At 28.7% G+C, this 21496-nt stretch overlaps 1 protein-coding gene and 1 pseudogene across 3 annotated transcripts in view; one reads left to right on the forward strand and one right to left on the reverse strand.

The window, feature by feature from the left end:
* Positions 1-21496, forward strand: part of LOC114125592 (uncharacterized) — a 138259-nt gene that overhangs the window by 2114 nt on the left and 114649 nt on the right. The gene's annotated exons all lie outside the window — the stretch shown is intronic.
* LOC114125602 (uncharacterized) overlaps positions 9-21496 on the reverse strand; it is a 68919-nt pseudogene continuing 47431 nt past the window's right edge.

A 21496-nucleotide genomic window follows, 5' to 3' on the forward strand; every position in this document is an offset into this window, starting at 1 on the left:
AAAAACAATATTGATAAATCATTATTTTAATAATAATATTAATAATAATTATAATAGCTCTAGGAATGCTTAAAAAATAATAGTACAAAGTTTACAACATTTATTGTACAACAAACATTTTAACATTTTATTTTTAATTAATAACAAATAAAACATACCTAACCACGGTTTGCTAGTACAGTCAAACTTTTGCATACATTTTCATGATTGTATTAAAGACAATTGGGAAGCGACAATTCCATGACACAAGAAAATAGGCTATACATAATATTAGAATTAACGGTATTATAAAATTTAGCTTCATTGGAAAACTAAAAATTTAAGATAAGAAGTATAACTATTTTATATTAAATTAGAAATAAGTAGGTTGTAATGATCTTGTTTAAGATTTTCAACAATTAAATAGTTATAATAATAAGGAAATTAATTAGGTTTAGTATTAAGTACTTATATAAATTTAACTGCAAAATAAAGTTTTGAGTTCATTATGTACTCATTACAATATAGAATGATTTATAGTTCATTGAAATTTAAAATAAGTACCTAATCAAATATTTGCTGGAAGTGAAATCATTTTTTTTTTTTTAACTTGGTAGTTAATTTTTTTAACGTCATTATTTTAACACTTTAGATGTATCGAGATCGAGGTATCCACTTTGAGCTATTCAAATATTGAGTTTATAGATCTTTTCTTTTGTTTTTGTTATCCTATGTGGGATTACCTATAATATATTATTTAAGTAGACTTGTTGGATGACTGTATATCATAAGCATTTATGAATAGTTTGATTGAAAATAAGACAAATAGAATTTAGTTAAATTAAAATATAAAATAAACTTGTCACCAGAAGTGTAAAAATTGTATTAAAATGACTCAAATACATTCAAGATTCAATGAGAGTCTATAATTATTAGTTTTATCAAATTTGTGTTTATAAATTCATATAGGTAATAATAATTATGTAGGATGTTTTCCTTTTAATAGGTAGGTACTAAAATTGTATTACTATACTTATATTTCTTTAGATGCTTGAACAAATAGTTTAATCCTTAATGATAATCTGTTTTACTAGCAGTATTTTTTAAATTTTCATTGTATTAAAATTTATGAACTTACAAAAAAAAAAATTCACTTTAGGTTGTTAATAGATAGTAGAAAAGTTGTTATTCATTATTAAGTTACAATATTAAATAAAATATAGAAGTTTGGATCTCTCAATATTTAATGTAATAGTTCAAAATAATATGTATTACTATAATTTATCTTTATACAATTTATTTAAGGATTACCAAATTATATTTTACTTACAAAATTTGACTTTTTAAAAATATTACAATAAATGTCACTATCACAAAAAGTTAAGGCAGAATAAAAGGATTCAATAATCAATGCAATAGAATTTGAAGAAAAAAAATATTAAATTTGAAATAGGTATCTACAAAAAAAGATATCAAGGTAATGCAAATCCTTCGAACACAACCAATGGATGATTCTTAAAATCAATTCAACATAACCACAAACATGTTTTTATAAGTTGATTTTTAATCATTTTACATTTCTTTTATTAATTATTATTGTTATATTTAATCAATTTATTGACATGTAGCACCATGTAGTCTACTCCAATCACATTTATGCCTAGCAATTAATTAGTTAATTAATCATTTCGATGTTTCAAATTATTTGTTTGCATACTTGTATAATGATAAATTATAATTTTATTTTTAATCTATTTTTAATTTTAATTTTTAATCTATTTTTATAGTATTCTTTTTTGAATAAATTATAATGTAGGTATCACGTAAAAAATGTATCTTCCAATTTTAATAATATTTTATTGTTTTTATTATTTTTTTTTTAATAACTTTTATGCGGTTTTGGTGTCGCCAACAATGAGAATTTTTGGTTACTGTCAATCACTCGGAACCAAGCGGCTACGCATCTTCGTAGTCATATTTGATTCTTATGTCTGGTAGTTAGTAGTCGATTTACATCTTTTAACTCGTGAAGTTCGTAGTTACTCTTACTAGATGAGCCTGTCAATCGCTTGTCATCACATAATAATAACGCACTATGGCTATTCGTGTCTGATTCATTGCCGTCCGTGTTCGAGGACTTTACCCTGAATGTCGCTTCTATCGAACGACCTTTTAGAAGTGGTTTCACTCCATCTAAACTTCCATCTGAAATCAAAATTAAAGATTCTATTGATTTATAAAATATCTTATTATAATTTTAGGCAGGTGCACTTCAAAATTAAAATACAATAACTTTATTTTCGTAAAGTTTTAAATGGCTCTAATTGACGTTATAATTTTATTAATAAATTAAATATACTTCTGAAACGATGTATTATTATTTATTTTGTATGTGATTTATCTCATATCCTAGTTTGAATTTTTTTTTTATTATTATTGTAAAGTACATACGTATTATAGATATAATAGGCTCTTAGAAATTAGAAATACCGTACTTACCTATCTGAGTGTCTTGTCTCATAGGAGTAGATACACGTACTACGCTACCGTTATGTTCAACTTTTTGTAACAACTTCCCTGTAGCTTGTTGGGGTACATTGACTAATTCTAGTCGAGCTGTATCTCCATGAAGTATTTTTATTTTTTGTATCATTTCTCGAATTTCATACCTGCGAAAAAAGTATTTTAATGATAAATTCAAACAAACCAAAAATGTCAACTATTTTATTAGAAATTCGTTTTTGTATTTTTGAAATTCTCTCTAAAATCAATTACTAAATATTTCTGGTGACCATAAAATGTATAAAGTTCAATGCGTGTCTCGATTAACATATTATATGATTATATATTATACCTTATAGAGCGTCATTATAAAATGTTTAGATTATTTTGGCTAATTAAATAATTAATTACTCAGTGCAAATAAAAACCTTTAGAAATATTAAAATGTAGAATAAATTAAAAAATAGATAAAAAAAGTAAGTTTTTAGTTTTTTATTAAATTTATATTTTAAGTGATGTAAGACTACTACTCGATATCTTTATCAAGCTGGTTTATTTATAAGCATAAATTCTGCATAATAGGTAATACTGTTTATTCTATTGAATTTATTTCGTATCTATATCTCAAAATCAACGGTATAGCGACCGTATTGTTATAAAACTCAATAGGTCAATATGCTCATTTAAATACAAAAGAAACAAATGCAACTTAGAAATTGAATAAGATGTTGTGTTTGTAGAGAAGTGTGATGAATAATGTATACACGTAGGTACGTTCTGCTTATTCGTCGGTACGTATATAATATAAAGGCTGACGATATTCATCAATATTCAGGATATCCTTGTTTAATCTCTAATGTTACGGGTGTAAAAGTTGTCTAGAACCGTACCGAATAAAATTACTAAAATACTAGTCTAGATTCGGTTTACCTCAGAATGCCTAGAAAACACAGTTTCAAAAATGATATGACACAGTAGCCGAGGACGAACAAGACGTCGGCACTTCTACGTATCCATGCCATCAGCGCCCGTTCACATCCGATATAGTAGTACCGGTGCGAAACGAGCCGACACTTGATTGGCATCTCTTCCATGTTGTCATGCTCTTCGCCTGGACAGTGGTAAATATAGCAGCAGTTGTTGTCTGTGGCTGCCAGTAATCCCTTCGGAATGCTGACGCCACTGCTTCTGGCTTATGGTAGCAGCAGCTATCCGGTAGTACTGTCGTGTAATCGACAAAGTGTTCAACTAGAAAGTAATAAAAATAATATTGTGTTTATATTACACTATTTGTCAGAAAGTATACGTATTTTGCCTATCCATGCTATTTATTCATGATATAACTTTTATATCCTTATTATTGTGTTATACATATTTTATGTTACGGTATACATAAATTATAATAATATATAATTTAAACATTGTAAAATTGACTTCTAAATAGGTCCAAAGTCTTCGATAAATGTGCGTTATACTCTATATACCCCCCTCATTAAATTAGAGTTGACCAAACTCATGTGTATACTTCCAAAACTTCACTTTACTTAAACAGTAAACATGTATTTTGTGTGTTATGGAAAACAGCAGGGTCTGACTACTAAAGTTGTTTCAATTCTCTATTTACTTTTTGTTCGATGTATAATTAATTTATCTATTTATTTTATCACTGTTCGCTTTAAATAAAGTTATATACTTCAATTATTTGATCGTTGTCAAAATAAATAAATAATAATAAATAATTTTTTTTCGAAATATGTACGGTTTGTATACTTCTATTGATTTTACTAAAATTAAATTAAATGGTAACTATCTCACACTTATACGTTCTTTTGTCACAAAATCTATACCTAGTGAAATAATTATAATAAATACAAACAAACTAATATATTATAATCACGTAGCTACTTTTTTATATTTATTTTTTAGCTTCAATTTCTCGGAGAAATTTATTTAATAAAAATATAGGTTTCATATTATTCATTTTTATGACATTAACATTTCCAATAACAATAGATAAAAAAAGCTATTTTTATTGAAACAAAAATCAAAAAAAATTATAATTTTAACTAGCTTAAGGTCCGTATAATTATATAAAATAAAATAAAATAAAATATATTATAAATACATATTAAGTATGGCATCTATATTTAGGTTATAATTTATAATTTACAATATTTTTAAAACTAAAATATATTTTAAAATATTTCCACAAAGTTTATAGGCATTTGTTTTCTAGTAAGTTGGAACTATAAAAATACGTGTTGCTACATTCCATATTTTTAAGCAGTATTAAATATTATTTAATAGCAGTATTTAATTACTATTACCTACCTCAAGAAACAATATTTAATCTTTTTAAATGTTAGGTACCTATATAAATTTATTTTTATTTATAATCATAACCCAGTTATTGTAACTATTTTGTACATATTACTATAATAATCATATTTTTGTGTTTTACCTATATTGCTTATTAGTTTGGAAAATTAGTTTCAACTCATAAAATAATTTTAGTTATGAAATGTTAAAGTTTTTTTCTAAGTAACACTAATTGTTTCGTTAAAAATAACTTCTAGTAGGTACACACCTATCATTATAATTTTAGTGATAAAGTTCTTTTAAGTATACAATTATTTTGTTATATATATAGATCCTATATTATATTGATCATTAAGTATTATATATATATTTTTAATAATTAATAGTACATTTTGTGTTATTTTTGTTTTTTTGTGTGTAACTTTACCTAACTTAATTTTCTTAGTGGTACCTAAGAAGAATTTTATGTTTATTTTAAATTTCTTATTTGATGACAAAAACATAGGTATCATAGTAAAAAAAAAACAAGACAGTAATTTTCTCATAAAAATATTTAAATAAATTAATATTTAATTAAAAGAAAATAAGATAACTAAACAGAGACAGAGACTAAGTAATGACATGTAAATATTTCAATGTTTGGCTTGAATTTGTTTCATTAGAATTGAGTTTTAAATAAAACGATAGGTAATAATTGTTGATTATCGTATAATAAATTATATATACATTATACATATAAATAATTATAAACTATAAATTATCATAGGTACTGTATTTTTTTTTATGGAAATGGAGATGTTAGCATTATTTCTATAACCTTTAACATAATATGTCTAATTAATGTTTAGATTTAAAAAAAATATGTTTAGAATTAAATACATGCTCTGTATTTTTATTTTAACCCAGCCTACTTACTTATATTTTTTAAATTTATTAAATATTTTTATAATACTGTATTTAATACCAACTATTATTGTATATATTAGCTTGAACAAATTTAATCTTCTTCTAATAGGTTAGATTACCTAATTAGGTTTGGTAATGCTCTTTATATTCATTATATTAAAATATTAAACGGACAATAATTCTTAATTCAAGATATTTAGTATCATGAATAAAACTAAAAACTGTATAATATACAGTGTATATTACAATATAATTTATATCCATCCTGCAAACATATATTATATGTATTCTTTTCTAACTAGTTGTGTATTTACACAAAATTAAATTTAAAATCGTTCATGTGATTGTTTAAAAAAAAAAAAAAATGTATTCCCATTACAAAACTATAAACATCTATTATCGTTGCTATTGGCAACTACATAGTTTGAAATAAACATAATGCTGTCGCGTGCCTGTACAAAAATATAACATTCCTAATTCAGCCTCCGATAGTGTAGCACTAGAGCATCAATTACAAAAATTACGTTTCATAATTCTTCTTGTTTGAAAACATTACGAATTTATAGTTTATAAAGTGTAGAATATATTTACTAGTAGGTATATAGGTATATATTACAATATTATGCAGAATAATATAATCGACGATAATCAAACTATGTCGGCATCAAGTTCTGCGGCAAAAGTTTCAGAACTTCGTGATTTATCGGGCTCGCCGACAAAACGTTTGTACTCGTCTGCTCCCGATTTAATGACGACAACAACATCGAACGATAATACGATCGCGGACCGGGAGAAAACAGAGATCCAGACGCCATCTGAGTTAAGCGATGGTCAGATTTTCGGAGAAAACAATCCTGAGCCGATCAATTCACACGACGGGAAGAACCGTGGGGATTTGGCCGGTCGGACGTGGGGTTCGATGTCGAGCTTATCGAACAATGACGTCACGTTGAAGTCTGACGGTGAGAAGAAAATCGAGTGCATCGCCGTTCCGGTGCAAGTTCCGTTTAATTCGTCGGCGTGCACTGCGACCGCAGAGCCGGCGGCAGTCGAGATCGAAACGCGATCTGTGTTGAGTAATCGGCAGTTTTTCGATGAACAAAACCCCGGGCCGGTAAGTTTCCACGATGACGGGAAGAACCGTGGTGATTTGGCCGATCGGCCGTGGCGTTCGATGCCGAACTTATCGAATCATTACGTAGTGATGAAGTCTGACGGTGAGAAGAAAATCGAGTGCATCGCCGGTCCGATGCAAGTTCCGTTTAATTCGTCGGCGTGCACTGCGACCGCAGAGCCGGCGGTAGTCGAGATCGAAACGCGATCTGTGTTGAGTAATCGGCAGTTTTTCGATGAACAAAACCCCGGGCCGATCAGTTACCACGACGGGAAGAACCGTGGGGATTTGGCCGGTCGGCCGTGGCGTTCGATGCCAAACTTGTCGAATTATTACGTGGCGACGAAATCAGACGACGTGCCAAAAATCGAGTGTATCGCCACTCCGACGCAAGTTCCGTGCGACTCGTCGGGGGTAGTGCCGGCTAAACGTCGGTCATTATGGAAACGGACGAAGAGATTCGTCCGTCGCATGTTTTGTTGCGGTTTGTGATACATGATCAGATTCTGTTTTTTAGAGATAATATTATACTATTATAGTAGTTTACAATTTTCGTGACTGCTTGTAAAGATTTTCGGTGTATGCCTAATCAATAATATAAGTAGGTACCTGATTTTTTTCCTATTTTCTAAATTTAATTCAATCGTGCAGTTGCAACGACGGGTGCTTATACTTAGACAGATACCGAAAATCGTATTTGTTTACATAAAATTTATATGTTTTTGTTATTGTTATTTAATAAATTGGTTTTTGTTTATAATGTATATCATATTTATTAATCAACGCCAACACGTAATGATCGTAAATGGTCGTTTTTTCTAAGTATGTCGTCATTTTTTTTTTTTTTTATCGAATTTCGTGATTATTAATTGATTGATGAATAAGTACAATATCTAAAACTAAATTTTGTATAATACTGTACCTATTGATTTAAAATTTAAATTTATATCTGTTTTGCAGGTTAGGTTAGGTTAGGTTGAAAGTTTTGTATTAAAATATCAATTCGCCCCCTCCTTTTATAAAGTCATAATTTTTATTAATTTCAGAAAACAATAAATCTATAAAATTACTGTATTTTAAACGATAATATATATTTTAATCATAAAGTGGTATAATTTTTATACACTTAGGATTTTGAAATTTGTAATTTTATTTTTATTTATACAACTTTTATGACTTGATGAATTAATACAATACATAATTATTTATTTATTTAATGTTATGTTGTCTTTTATTCAGAATTTAAAAAAAAATTGTTTCAATATTTCTTTAAATGTTGAATTAGATATAATAAAATATAATAAAATTAGGTATAATAATATATTCAATATTTTTAATAATATCAGTAGAAATATTTAAAAACTTCATTTTATTTTTTACCCACCAAGTTATTATTTGACACATACGAAGATTGTATTAAATTATGATTGGAGCTATGGTTACACATTGTACTTTTTTTTATCGTGGTTTTTTTAAAACTTATATAGGAATATAGGATCACAAATTGTTTTTAAATAGCATTTTTAGAATAATAATAAGCTACTTTTTTTTTGATTTTGAGCATCTATTTAAAGAAGAACACTACGTAGGTAGCTATTACTTCTCCTGATTTTCTTTTATCTGGTGCTAATTAAGCTCTTGTTTTTTTAAAAAATATAATATTATTTTCAATATAGCTAGGCGTAGAATACATTTATGTGTGAAGCGGGGATGGCTATAGCGTATAATAGCCAAATAATGTCTGGACTTCCGGTACACAACATAATATAATATATATATTCTAAAAATGTATAACAAAAAAAAATGTTCAATAATTTTTGTTTTCTTTTGTCGGTCCTTTAATTAACACTAAATTTTGTTTATATACAAATTAAAAAAATATATAATTATTTAATAATTAAAAAAAAATTCTATGGTGTATTTTTGAATGTTAAACATAAATAAATAATCTAGATACCTAATTAACCTAATTAATCTACACAATTTATGTTTATTTAAATTATATAAAACACTCATTTAGAGGAATTTTTAATCAGTTTAATCTTCGTTGTAAGTGTCAACTATAATATAAATTGACTTCAGAAAACTAAAAACATATTTTTGCTGATAAATAGTTAACTTACGTATGATAATATTCATACTTTAAAGTTTTAATAAATTTTATTTAAACTTTAGTCCTTTAAGCATATATAACTAATATTTAAATTAAAATAAAATAAAAAACTTTTAAGACCAGGCATGATATTATTAATGAGGTTTTTAATAAGTGTTGTCATTTTTAAAGGAACATTGAATAAAAATACGTATTATTTCATCAAACTATTTTTATTTTTTTATTTTTTCAAAATATTTTTCATGTAATAGGTATATGAATAAATTTGTTATTATCATATGATACCTAACCTTATGCTTTCAAGTATTATTTATAAAAATGAAAATTAATTATCATAAAAAGTGTACATTGAATACAATTATTATATTGTATTATATACAGTAGTCCAACGAGTATGACTTATAGCCGTCGAGAAAGTTCGAAGATATAGGTCTAATATGGCTGTATGCAATAACTGCTGAATAATTAAGCCTGTATATTCCGGTAACCATTTATAACTCAAGAGACATTGTAATTAATAACGTAGCTTAACTAAAACTTCTAACGAGGCTTAGAATCATAAATCTCTACAGAATTTAGGTTTTTGAAAACGTGTCATACATTTTTTCGTCATTTGGTTTTTACCATTTTATAGGTAGGTAACAAAATAAATAACAATTATAATATTATTTTTTGTATACACATTGTATATTGTTTTATTTTACACCTAACAGTATAAATTAAGTATGCAATTGTTTATGTAAACTATTAAATTAATTTAGCTGTAGATATCTATGAAATTAAATATAGTGCGATATCGGTTTTAAGATTTTTAGGGATCGCAATTGTTGTACACTTTGTTATGTCAATTAAACATAACGAGTCACCGCTTAAAAATGTATTTATATTTTGATAAAATGAACTATCATCAATCATTGATTATTAATAATGACCATAAAAGTCAAATAGTATAATATTTTGAATAATTTATTTAAAATATTCAAATATTACTCAGTATAATATAAAAAATAAATTTATCATAATATAATATGGTGTAGAGTAGTTGCTAGGAATTTATTTTAGATTAGACCTTAATTATTAATGTTTAAATGTATATCATTTATCATAGAGTATCGATATCGATTTGTGAGCATTTCAGCATGTTCTCGTAAAAACAACTTAAATTTCTACTAGAAGAGACACTGTCGTGCGGACTGCAGATAGATGGCATCAGTTTATACAATCGGTTAGTGGGACACACCAGTAAACCATAATGTATACATACACAATTGATCGCTTTGAAAATGCGTTTGTCATTATATAATATATGCTTATACGAATATATTTTATTGTGTGATGTTGAGTTGAAATTGTATTCGAAATTTTGGCGTCGAGAATATTTTATCTAATAATACCTCTTCCAAATAATTTATTTCTAAACGTGAAAAATAACATATAGGAACACCCCCTTATACGTACGCATAATAATGAAAGTAATAGTAACTTGTGAACTTTGTGTGACCCAACGAAGCAAGTCCTATATAATGGTTGTTGGGGGGGTGGGCACGAACGGACGATGACGACGTTGATTTTTTTTTGTGTATCTAAATATATGTGCCGCATACATAAGACATTTTGTGCCTCCCACAAAACAAAATTAAATCATGACACGAAAAAAAGTTCGGTAACATAAAGAAAATACACTGACTCACTACCGTTGAAAATCTACAGTATCGATCAAAACTAAACTAAATAATATAAATAATTATAGTGCGACTTAATGTCGATTCACGATTGTCGATCTATAATATCGAGAGCAGTGAACAATTCGGCGGAGGTTCCCGCGGACAATCGGTTTTTAATGGTATCTGCGTGTCAATACAATATGTTTCATACCTAATTATATCTACTTATTAAAAAAATAAAGCGACTAAATATTATTTAACCGCAGAAACCGGTCAGACGAATGACGGTCGCGATAAATCACGATCGCGTAATCCTGGAAAACGTTAAAAGAAAAATAATTTTCACGAGCTAAAAGAAAATCGAAAACGGATTAACGGTAATTATACTGATCATTAGGATCTATTCGGGTTCAGTATTCGTTGACATCGATCTCTGTAATAAAATATGGTAAAATACGATTGGATACGGTTTCGCGTACGATAGCGGTTCGTTTTTTGAAAAGCGTCTTATAACGCGGAAAAACGCCGCGATTTTCACCGCGGTGCAGAACTGCAAAAAGACCAAAGGCCACCGTTTGCCACCGTAACCACCAATCGACTTGGGTACAATTGATGATAATAACCGAAGAAAAGCATAATAATAATATTATCATTAAAAAGTAAAAACTGCAATAAGCGTGACGTAACACAATAATAACACTCACCGCCAACTTGCACGGTGACGTTGAAAAAGTCCGGCGGCCCGGTGACGCCGCAACACTCGTGGTCGCGCTGCAGGTCGTCCCAGACGGCGGTGAACCGGCCGTCGCGGCCGTAGTCGGCGGCCAACCGGTCCCGGAGCGCCGGTTTCAGCCGGGCGACCATCTTGTCGTACCTGTACACCCAGTACACGCCCAGCACGGCGTCGCCGACCAGGAGGCCGAGCAGCAGCAGCCAGTAGACGTTGAGCAGCCGCTCGCTCAGCGACCGGGCGCCCAGGAAGCCGACGATCTGCAGCACGGTGCACTGGACGAACAGCGCGGCGTACACGTAGAGCAGGCTGGGATGGCACAGGTCCAGGCCGGGCACCAGGTGCCGCCGCTGGTCGGCCACCACCAGCTGGTAGGCGATCACCACGAAGCACACGACGCACACCATGAGCACGGTGTTGCACGTGTAGATCCAGATACGGTAGTAGCGCATTGCCCGGTGTGCCGGTGAATGAGATACCGTCATCCGAACGGTAAAGCACTGGAATACGTCAGCGGCCAATAAGTGGTGCTGGATCAGCATAACGGGCATCATGGGGGTAACTTCATCCGCTCTATGTCGAAATAACCGCCGCCGCCGCTGCAACAACAACAACAACAACAATGACATTAACAACAACAACAACAACAACAACGACATTAACAACAACAACAAAAAGGTATAACCTGGGTAATCGTCGTTTGGCCGCACCGTCACGGGTGCGCGCTCGATGGGTGGCGGTGGGTGAAAACCTCACGTAACCGCCGTTGGGGTGGCGTTGCGGGTCAGATTATGGACGAGCGTATAATATAGCAGACGATTAAAGTAAAGACCGTTCGCCGCGATCGCCACCGTGCGAGCGTTATCGTTAATACCTAACGCGTAGGATATATACTTTCGGAGGGGGTTTTCGGCGTTTAATTCACGATATTTATTTTGAAACCGTTTCATCTTTAATTTCGGGGGGAGGAGTCGTCTAACCTAACCTAACCTAACCTACGCCCGCGGAAACGTATGTGTATTATATCGATTGCCTCGTCCGCGAGTGTGGTCAAGGCGTAGTCTGCTGCTGCTGCTTCTGTGTTAATAAACCCGTCAGCGTTGCAGTTTTGGGCGGTTCCGCGGACGCGTGGCGATTTCGAAGCCGATCATAATAATAATGCGATCGTTTTTAAAATTCGTATTTTGATTTTTAGCCGATTTCCCGCGAATCGCAGCTTCGACGTAAAAATATCGAAAACAAAAAATGCCTACGAGAAATAGTATAAATTATAGTTGTGGATTATTCTGAAATTCAGATTCTTATACGCGTATGCCGCACTCCCGGGACGACGTACTCTCGACCGCGAGGATAAGGATCTTTCGAGTTTTTATTTCATAAGCTTGCCACGACTTTTGTGCTATTTTTACAACTCCCCACACTCATCTGTTTACGTTCCGTACACGAGCACTATCGCGATGTAGAATATCATACACCTGACTCATCAGCCGTTACACGCTCTGCCGAGCATACTTCTCTCTGCGACGACGTTACAGTACCTATGCATTCATCGTTTAGTGGCATTAACGCTCCGAGCGTGTGCTCGAAAAAGCACCATCTGCCTTCGAAAACGAATTCTCGTCTATCATCATATCGGCGTAGTGTACGTAACATACAATTTAGCTGTTAGTCAGTTTTATATGTGTGTATTATATTGCAATAGAAAGGCGGAGTGTGTATATTAGATATTAATAATACTCACCTTACATAGGTAATTATTAATTTAATAAACAATTTTAAATACACGTGATAACAGAACATAAATAAGGGAAATAAATTTTAAAACTGTATCATTTCTAGTAATGTATTGTTAATATGAATATTTGGTGAAAATATCGAGACTCTAACACTTGGATTACTTATCATTTTTTAGTTAAGTAAAAAAAAAAATCGATTTTGTGAAAAATGGGCTTGCGTAGATATTTGAGTTTTCTTTGAGTTTTTGTATTTTCATTGCTTTTCTCGTTTATGTTTAAAGGCATTGAAAATTATTTACTTTTGATTCCCAGAATACCAACTATAAATTCAATTTGCTATAGCAAGTAACCATGCTCGAAATAGAATTTTGAACATTTTTCTACTATATAGTGTCAAACAGAATATTTTAAAAGTACTAGACAAATTATGATTTGATATCCCAGAAATTTACCAAAAAATCGAAAATATAATATATGCGACTTACAGATTAAAATATAACATGTGATGTATTGATGTTTTTTGTGGTGCTTAGTGGATAGCATGGGGACGATTTTTATCTAGTTTTTAATATTTTAAATTTTATATAACCATTTTTTAAGGGTAGGTGGATTTTCAGAAATATCCTTAGTAGTACATTATTACTTTGAGGCTCAGTGGTTTTGAATCACACTGCACATTTATGTACGAACTCCGTAATGTACTGAGTGGAAGTATGTTTGAATTATTTGAATTGTTTATGAATGACTTTTCAGTTCGCATGAAGTACTTAAAATTAATAATTCTAATTGCGTAACTTTTTTTTTTTATTTAAAGAAGCAAAATGAATTTATTTTGAACTTTGAAGTCATTTTAAATGATAGTCATTCGTGTTTTATAGTGCTGATCATTTTTTTTCTTCGTTACAGATTTGGGTACTGCGTCTATTAAGATACTTATTTTGATGATTTTGTTTTCTAGTCAACTGAGAATGCTAAGCGCAATTGAATTTTTGACAAAAGTTGGTATTTAAAATATATTTTATTATTTTGGGTAGTTTTAATAACTAGATAATTATTCTTTAACTTAAACCAATTCGAACAATGTAGTTCCATTTTGAAATAAGTATGATTGCAGGGAATTAAATTTCTATAAATGTTCTTACACAAAGTTTTAAAAAATATATAAAAATAAATTGAACTGCTTTTATTTTATGATATTAGATAGACTTTAAGTGGAAATGTCGGTTAATAATATCGAGTTTAGACTTAATATATATTAAATTACGTTCGATGTTCTACAAAGAGTATAATATACCTAATACAAGAAATAGAAATTCTTCACTTGTTTCTTAGTTCACTGTTATGCGTAGGGCTTAGAGGTTGGGTTTACTATCATATTAAATTTTGGACGAGACTTTTATCGCATATAAAAGACGATTCTGAGCAGAGATCAATTTACGTGATTGTTTACATTATCGTCTTCATACTTGTGATGTTAATAGAAAAAAAATTGGAAAAGATTCTAGATATATGAACATCTCTATAGTTAGAATAATATTATATTATTTTTAAACTTGAGACATTATTTTAAGTTTACAAATTTATTTTATCAATATGTATGCAACTCATATTTTTGCATTTATTAAATTCCGCACTATACAGAGTTTTTGTACTTGGTGCAGAGAAGTGATAAAATACTATTTGTGTTGTATTATTGGTTTTATAATTTTTTTATTTTATTCAGCAACTATTATTTTACAACGTTCTCTAAATCAGCGTATTTTGTAAATTAATGTAAATTTATGTCTAAAATATTTACATTTTATTATTATTTTACTTTTTTTTAATAAATGCTTAAAAATATACCTAAGTATATTTTATTGAAAATATTTTAAGTTAGTCAATTCAAAAATAATATCCACTGCTTTATAATTAAAAACATTTTTGGTTAAATTGTAATAAATGAATCAATAATTTAGTCATGGAAAACACTTATATTTAAGTTTAAATTTGAAATAATATAATTTTATCAATTTATTTATTTATGTTCTTTAGTTATTAATCTATTAAGTGTTAAGACATTATTTTAAACTCATTAATTTAATTTGTTTCATTGAAAATTATTATACTAATGTATAATGGCGCGATTAATTGATCCCCTAAACCAATTGCGTTAAGCATCAAAATGTTGATAAATAATCGCTTCCTATAATAAGAAATCTTTATTCGTCGATAAACATAATGGTTCTACTATTCAAATTATTTACAAGTCATTAAATATTTCCCTTTAAATTACAAATTATGATTTATATCTTTTTTTTTAAAAAAAAAACACGCTGTTTTGTTTACGTGTTTGTCTTACACGTATTTTTTATCATGATATTATAGACATTAAAATAACATATTACATTATTTTATAGTTTATTTATATACTAATATTACTAACTGCGCACTTAAGTTCATAAACATTACTATTTTCTGTACTATGAAATCTAATAATTAATTTTAAACATTTTACTATTTTATTTTAGATTCTATTTATTTTAATATTTATGTAAGTTTTTGTAGGTTGGTAATTAATATCTTAATTAGTCGTTGGTTAAGTGAAAAATAGATTTTCAATTAAAATTTACATAAATAGTAATATTACTTTTAACGTCTTATCAAAATGTTAATATTTTAGATTAATTTGATGAAAGTATAAAATAGATTATTATCATAATTAAACGCATGAAATCAACTTTGTAAACTACATTGAACATTTTCTTGGCTCATAGCCTAAATGCCTAATATTCATAAATATCGAGATGCCTTATAAATGTCAAAACAGAAGCACTAAGTTTGTTTTAAGCGTACAATTTCGGAACATCAATTTTTACTTTTAGAAAATATCAAACTATTTTACAAGTCTTGGCAAGTTGAACATAATGTTTATTAATTTAATTAATAACGTTAACAAGAATACATTAAAACATCATTGTTAATTTATACTTTTATAGTTATTGTTGGAAAACTTTTGAAATGGGTACGTTTTTATTATGAAAGGAACTTGTTACATAGATCGAGCTTTTTAAATTGGTTAGATTTAATGTTAAAAATTGATCAGCATAGGAAAGCTGTCGTGTGAATGGATAACTGGAAAGGTTGGGGGCTACAGATTATTTGCCAATCATTTCCTACGTAATTTTCCTGTGCCTGATGTTTGACGTGAATGTCAAATAAAATCTCACATAAAGGAAAGCCATCCAATAAAATGATGGTTGAGCGCGCATATGTGTTAAATTATTATTTTTTAAATTAAATTTGATTTTGATGTTTTCAGGAGTTTATTTTATTGTTTTTCGTTCACAACTTTTTTGAAAATAATTTATTTAAACATATTTTTGTAATTAAATTGTTTTGAATACATTTTCAATTGAAGGTTCATATTTAAATCATATTTTTAAAATATAATGACTTATCATACCTGACCTATATATATATGTATTATGTTGCACCAATAGTAAGTTTCAGTAATTATTCATAAAAGACTATTTTTATTTGAAATACGTATGAAACATTAAAATATAAATATTCTATAATATTATTTTATAATAATTTTTAGTAGGAGATAATATGTTATAGAAGTTGATTTTTTTTTATACCCTTAATTTTTTTTAAAATAATTGATACAATGTTCGTATACTTTTCCATTGTTAGCTCAAAGTGGTTTATTTCAGATAGTGTCAAGTGTCAACCTGAAAATATGTTTGTTGGTGCTTTTGATATTTTTGATAGTTTTTACCATCTCCTTTTTGAAACGTAGTGATGAAAAAATGATACATAGAAAAAACCTTTTTTCTTGCGTGGAACTGATCTGTTTGAAGTTTCAACCAAATTGCATGTTCCCTTATAAAACATGAAGTAAATAATCTACCATGATTTAGAATAAATATATTTGAGTCTGTTATGTCTTATAAAACTTATATAAGACTTCGAAGTTCGAACTTATTTCTATTACTAGACTGCATTATTAACTCGAGATCTTGTTGTATTGTATAGATTCTGTCAACTTTTCTCAAACTTTGTTTAATTATACCTAAGTTTCTTTCAACATCTCAAAACAAATGTCCTCGAATCGGGAAATAATATTCTACTGTTTAAAATTTTTCCATATCAACCAAAGCTGGAAAAATGAAATGTCACGTGATCTATTTATATAACACCAGACAATAATCCGGTATTAATTAAATACACGTTTAAATTTAAATTAAAAGCAACTCCTGTACGGATAAGAATTCAAAAGTTACTGTTGATTGTTGAAACTAATCAAGTCATTGGCTGTAAATCAGATTTTCCTATAAATATTTTGCCGGTAAAAATTGTACGAGTCGAGTCATTTGTACACTCAACGGATGAAAACACATTATAAACATAACAGACGTTTCTGCGTTAATATCTCAATTCGATAAAATACGTGACTCAAGTCGTTGTAACAATTATAGTGCATCTATGAAAATAAAAGATTTATAATAACGAGATCGTAGGTTATTCAGGACTCTTGTTACGTGTACAAATCGAACACCGGCGCTCTTTAAGGTCTGAAATATGAATACACATGGCCACCTTATAACCCTATATAGGCGACAGCTGTTAAAACTAAACACTAATATATGTATCGATTTTCGCCGGATAAATAATTCATTAAACAATAATTTTGCGATTCAAAACATTGTACGCGGATTCCGTATCGACGATTAAACGGAATCGTAATTTTTTCCAATCACGGTCTATAATATACGTTTCGATACCGAAATATTTCGAAGCAAAATGTTATCTCGTCGTAATTAATTTTCGTGTGGTTTAATCAGACCAGTCAATAGTATACAACGTTGTTTTGGGAACCATGTATTGGTGTATAATATTATGTAAAATACGATATATTATAATTTATATGCACTCTGCGCAGTATAATACGTTAGCGTCGCTCTCGTCATTTTGCGTATTCTATAAAACGGCGTTTTACTATATGCAATATTAGTACACTCGTGCATGCGTGTATGGCCCTCGACGTAGACACATACTATTATGTCGACTTCTTGCGCATTCATTTTAGTATAGTGTCTTCTGCATATAATTGCCTATTCAAGATTTGATATTTAATTAATTCTAAACTTGATTACCCGAACTGCGAAATATAACGAATTAATTTAATCCTTCGGTTTGATTTTGACTGAAATAGGTTATTACATATTATGCGTTCTACATGTCAGTCAGTGTTTACATAATATACATATTGTTATTGTACAGAAAATTTAATTGATTTATCAAAAACGTACCAAACGAATCATTAACAGTATTTTAATGTTGTAATTGAAGAAGTAAAAAGGATTTTAAAAAAAAATCTAATATATTTTAAATAATGAAAACATGTTTTGTAATTTATTACTTACTTAGTTGTTCAAAACAGATTTTTTTAAATCATTTTTTATATGCTAGGTATTTTTATTACATGTTCAAATATCATAAATAATAACGCTGTTTTGTACTAAGTATGCATATATTTATAACATTTAACATTTGACAAGTTATTTTGTGTGCTTTAATTCATCGAAGGGGTATTTACTATTTTATAATATATTTATAATTATTCAGTAACACGATTATTATTAAAGCCGTATTAATCATGAATTTTAATCATCCACTCGCTATTATTTCATATACTTCTTTTATTACTTTTGCAATAATTTTATTTATTTTCTATATCGTTTATGATTTTTCTAATACTTTATTGAATTCATCTAAATAATATACATCTATTTTTTTTACACAATCATAAAGCTTCAAATATATCTTTGAGTGATTTAAAAACAGTACATTATTAAGTTATATAACTTATTGATAATTTTAAGAAAAAAATTATCATTATCGTTATTATCATTTTAGTACATTATAATATCTAATAATAAAAATAATAAAATATCTAATTTTTTTCGTTTTGGAAAATATATTATTCTATTTGAATTGAATGTTTTAGAAAAATTATTATTGTACTGTTATAAATTTATCTATTTTGACAATTTATTACGCCTTAATAAATATAGGTACGTTATATTTTATTTCCCGATAAGCGGATAAGATATAGCGGCAAACAGTAAAGATAAAAAAGTGCCGAATGCGCAGAAAGAAACGTGCGTGAGATGTCGAACTATAGTGGAAAACGATACGACCCAACCTGTGCATGCACATTAACAATATTTTAACATAATATGTTTACCTTTTGAAACATTGCCTATGACATTTTTATCGTGAACCATCTTTACGAGAGTAATGATAATTAACAAATTAAAGTCGCATGTGCTGCTGTGAGTTGATATCTTTAATTTGCACGTGGAAATGTTCTGTTGTCGATTAATCAAAGTAGATTATAGCTTAACAGGGATTATTGTTAACGGAGTAAAATCTACGGAGTTTAAACGACAGTTGAATACCATATGAACCGCCTGACAGAATACTATAATAAAACTTTTTTTACAGCCCAGTGTTATTTTTCTTCCATTTCTTCTATCCGCCCGGGTCGTAATAAATCTATTATTTTTTAACGTCCCAAGACGTTATATTTACGGTTAAGCCTTTCGATTTTTACGAGTACTTGAACGGATTTATGTATAGCTATATGCGCCATTATTGCATGATGTCGTCTTTTAGATTAAAAAAAACGCAATATTTTGCCGCATAGCCTAGTCTTGACAACACTACTCTAAATGTACTCGTGGGGACACGCGCGTGTATAGCCGAGTTTATTTAAAATTGAAATATTAAACCGCAAGTAATTAAATAAATTCCACAATGGTCGGGAATCGCATGACAAACAAGAATAAATAATAACATCTCATTAGCACACAAAGCCTTGGTTATCGTTTAGGAATGGATAATGATGGTATAAAAAATAAATTCACATATAAGGAATAGCTTAAAAGGCAAAGAAATGGCTATGGATATCAAAAAAAAAAAAAAAAAAAACTAGATAGAGGGGAATCACGCAAGTTTAATATTTATGAAAATATAAATAATTCACGAGTTTTTCACATTAGCATCAGTAGTGGTCTATTTTTTTCTCCGTCCCATAATGGTTGGATGAGCTTTACGATTACGTGTTAGCTGATTTAATAGTTTAATAGACTGTAAATCGCATGCAAATTTTACGTGAATATTTCAAGTGTCCTTTTTGTACTGTGTGTTCGTTTCGTGAACTGGAAGTTGTAGAGATGTATCTAGAAAAGTGTGTTTACGTATACACGATTATTCTACCCACTATCGATGCAGAATTTTGTTGATTCGTTGCTATATAATATGACGGGGTTTAAAAATCGTCATTAAGTATAGTCCATGTATTTTCGCACTTCTATAAAACTCTTCTAATATAATATTCGTTTTGTAACTATTATTATTACAGATGTTGTTATTTTGTTGAGTATGTAAAAATAAATGTGTAACGTGGCTTATCACGTTTCAAGATATATAATACATATATAAATGGTTATGTTGTATCATTTATAGTTTTACTTGATTTTAAAACTTTACCGATGTATTCCAGTCACGAAATATTGCATGAATTACTATTTTATTATCATTTATTTAATTATTTAATTTTAATTTTTAATACAATTTAAAAAAAAAAAAAGTTAAAGTTTCATTCGTGTTCTTAATGTTATAACTTATAACTTTTTAACTTTTGCATCTACATAATATAGCTCACCGGTATTTGAGTGTATTACTTATATGCTGTAAAAAGAATATCAGTTTCTGAACCGTATAAATGTACATATATGGCTGTATATATTTAAATACTTGGTTTATGGTAAGTTCTACGATATTTTTATCCATATTTTATATTATAATTTACTTAAAATTAATGTTGAAGAATTAAAGTAGTTCTAACAGAAAATTGATTGTTGCTCTATTGTTGTAGCTAAGAATTAAAACATAGTTTATTAACTATCAAACAAGATTTTTAATTAAAAAATAATCATTGAGATTGAAATTGACTTTATGAAATTTATTTTTCAGAACAAATTTTTAATATGAAAATTAGAAGTTGAAATGTTGTTTTTAAAAGTCATTACAAGGTATAAAAAGTTTTAAATTACGTTTTATTGTTACTTATTAAATAATATTATCTCAGGTCTCAATAATGCGTTTATAATAATTAAGCATTTTAACAAAAGACTATGAAGGCGTGTATTATTCAAGGCACATTTATGAGATACACTTCTACAATATTTTTATTTTATTGTTTAAGTATTAATTACAAGGTTATTATCTAACGTTAGGGTTTGAATAATAATAACAAAAAAAAATAGTATTGTATTATGGTATATATTATATTTCAAATTTTGTCAATTATTTTATTTACATCAGTAATTATTTCAACAGCTTCGTATAGATTATTTGTAAAATAAGGGATTCATTTTT

Source organism: Aphis gossypii, chromosome 3, assembly GCF_020184175.1.
Source record: "Aphis gossypii isolate Hap1 chromosome 3, ASM2018417v2, whole genome shotgun sequence".
Classification (NCBI taxonomy): domain Eukaryota; kingdom Metazoa; phylum Arthropoda; class Insecta; order Hemiptera; family Aphididae; genus Aphis; species Aphis gossypii.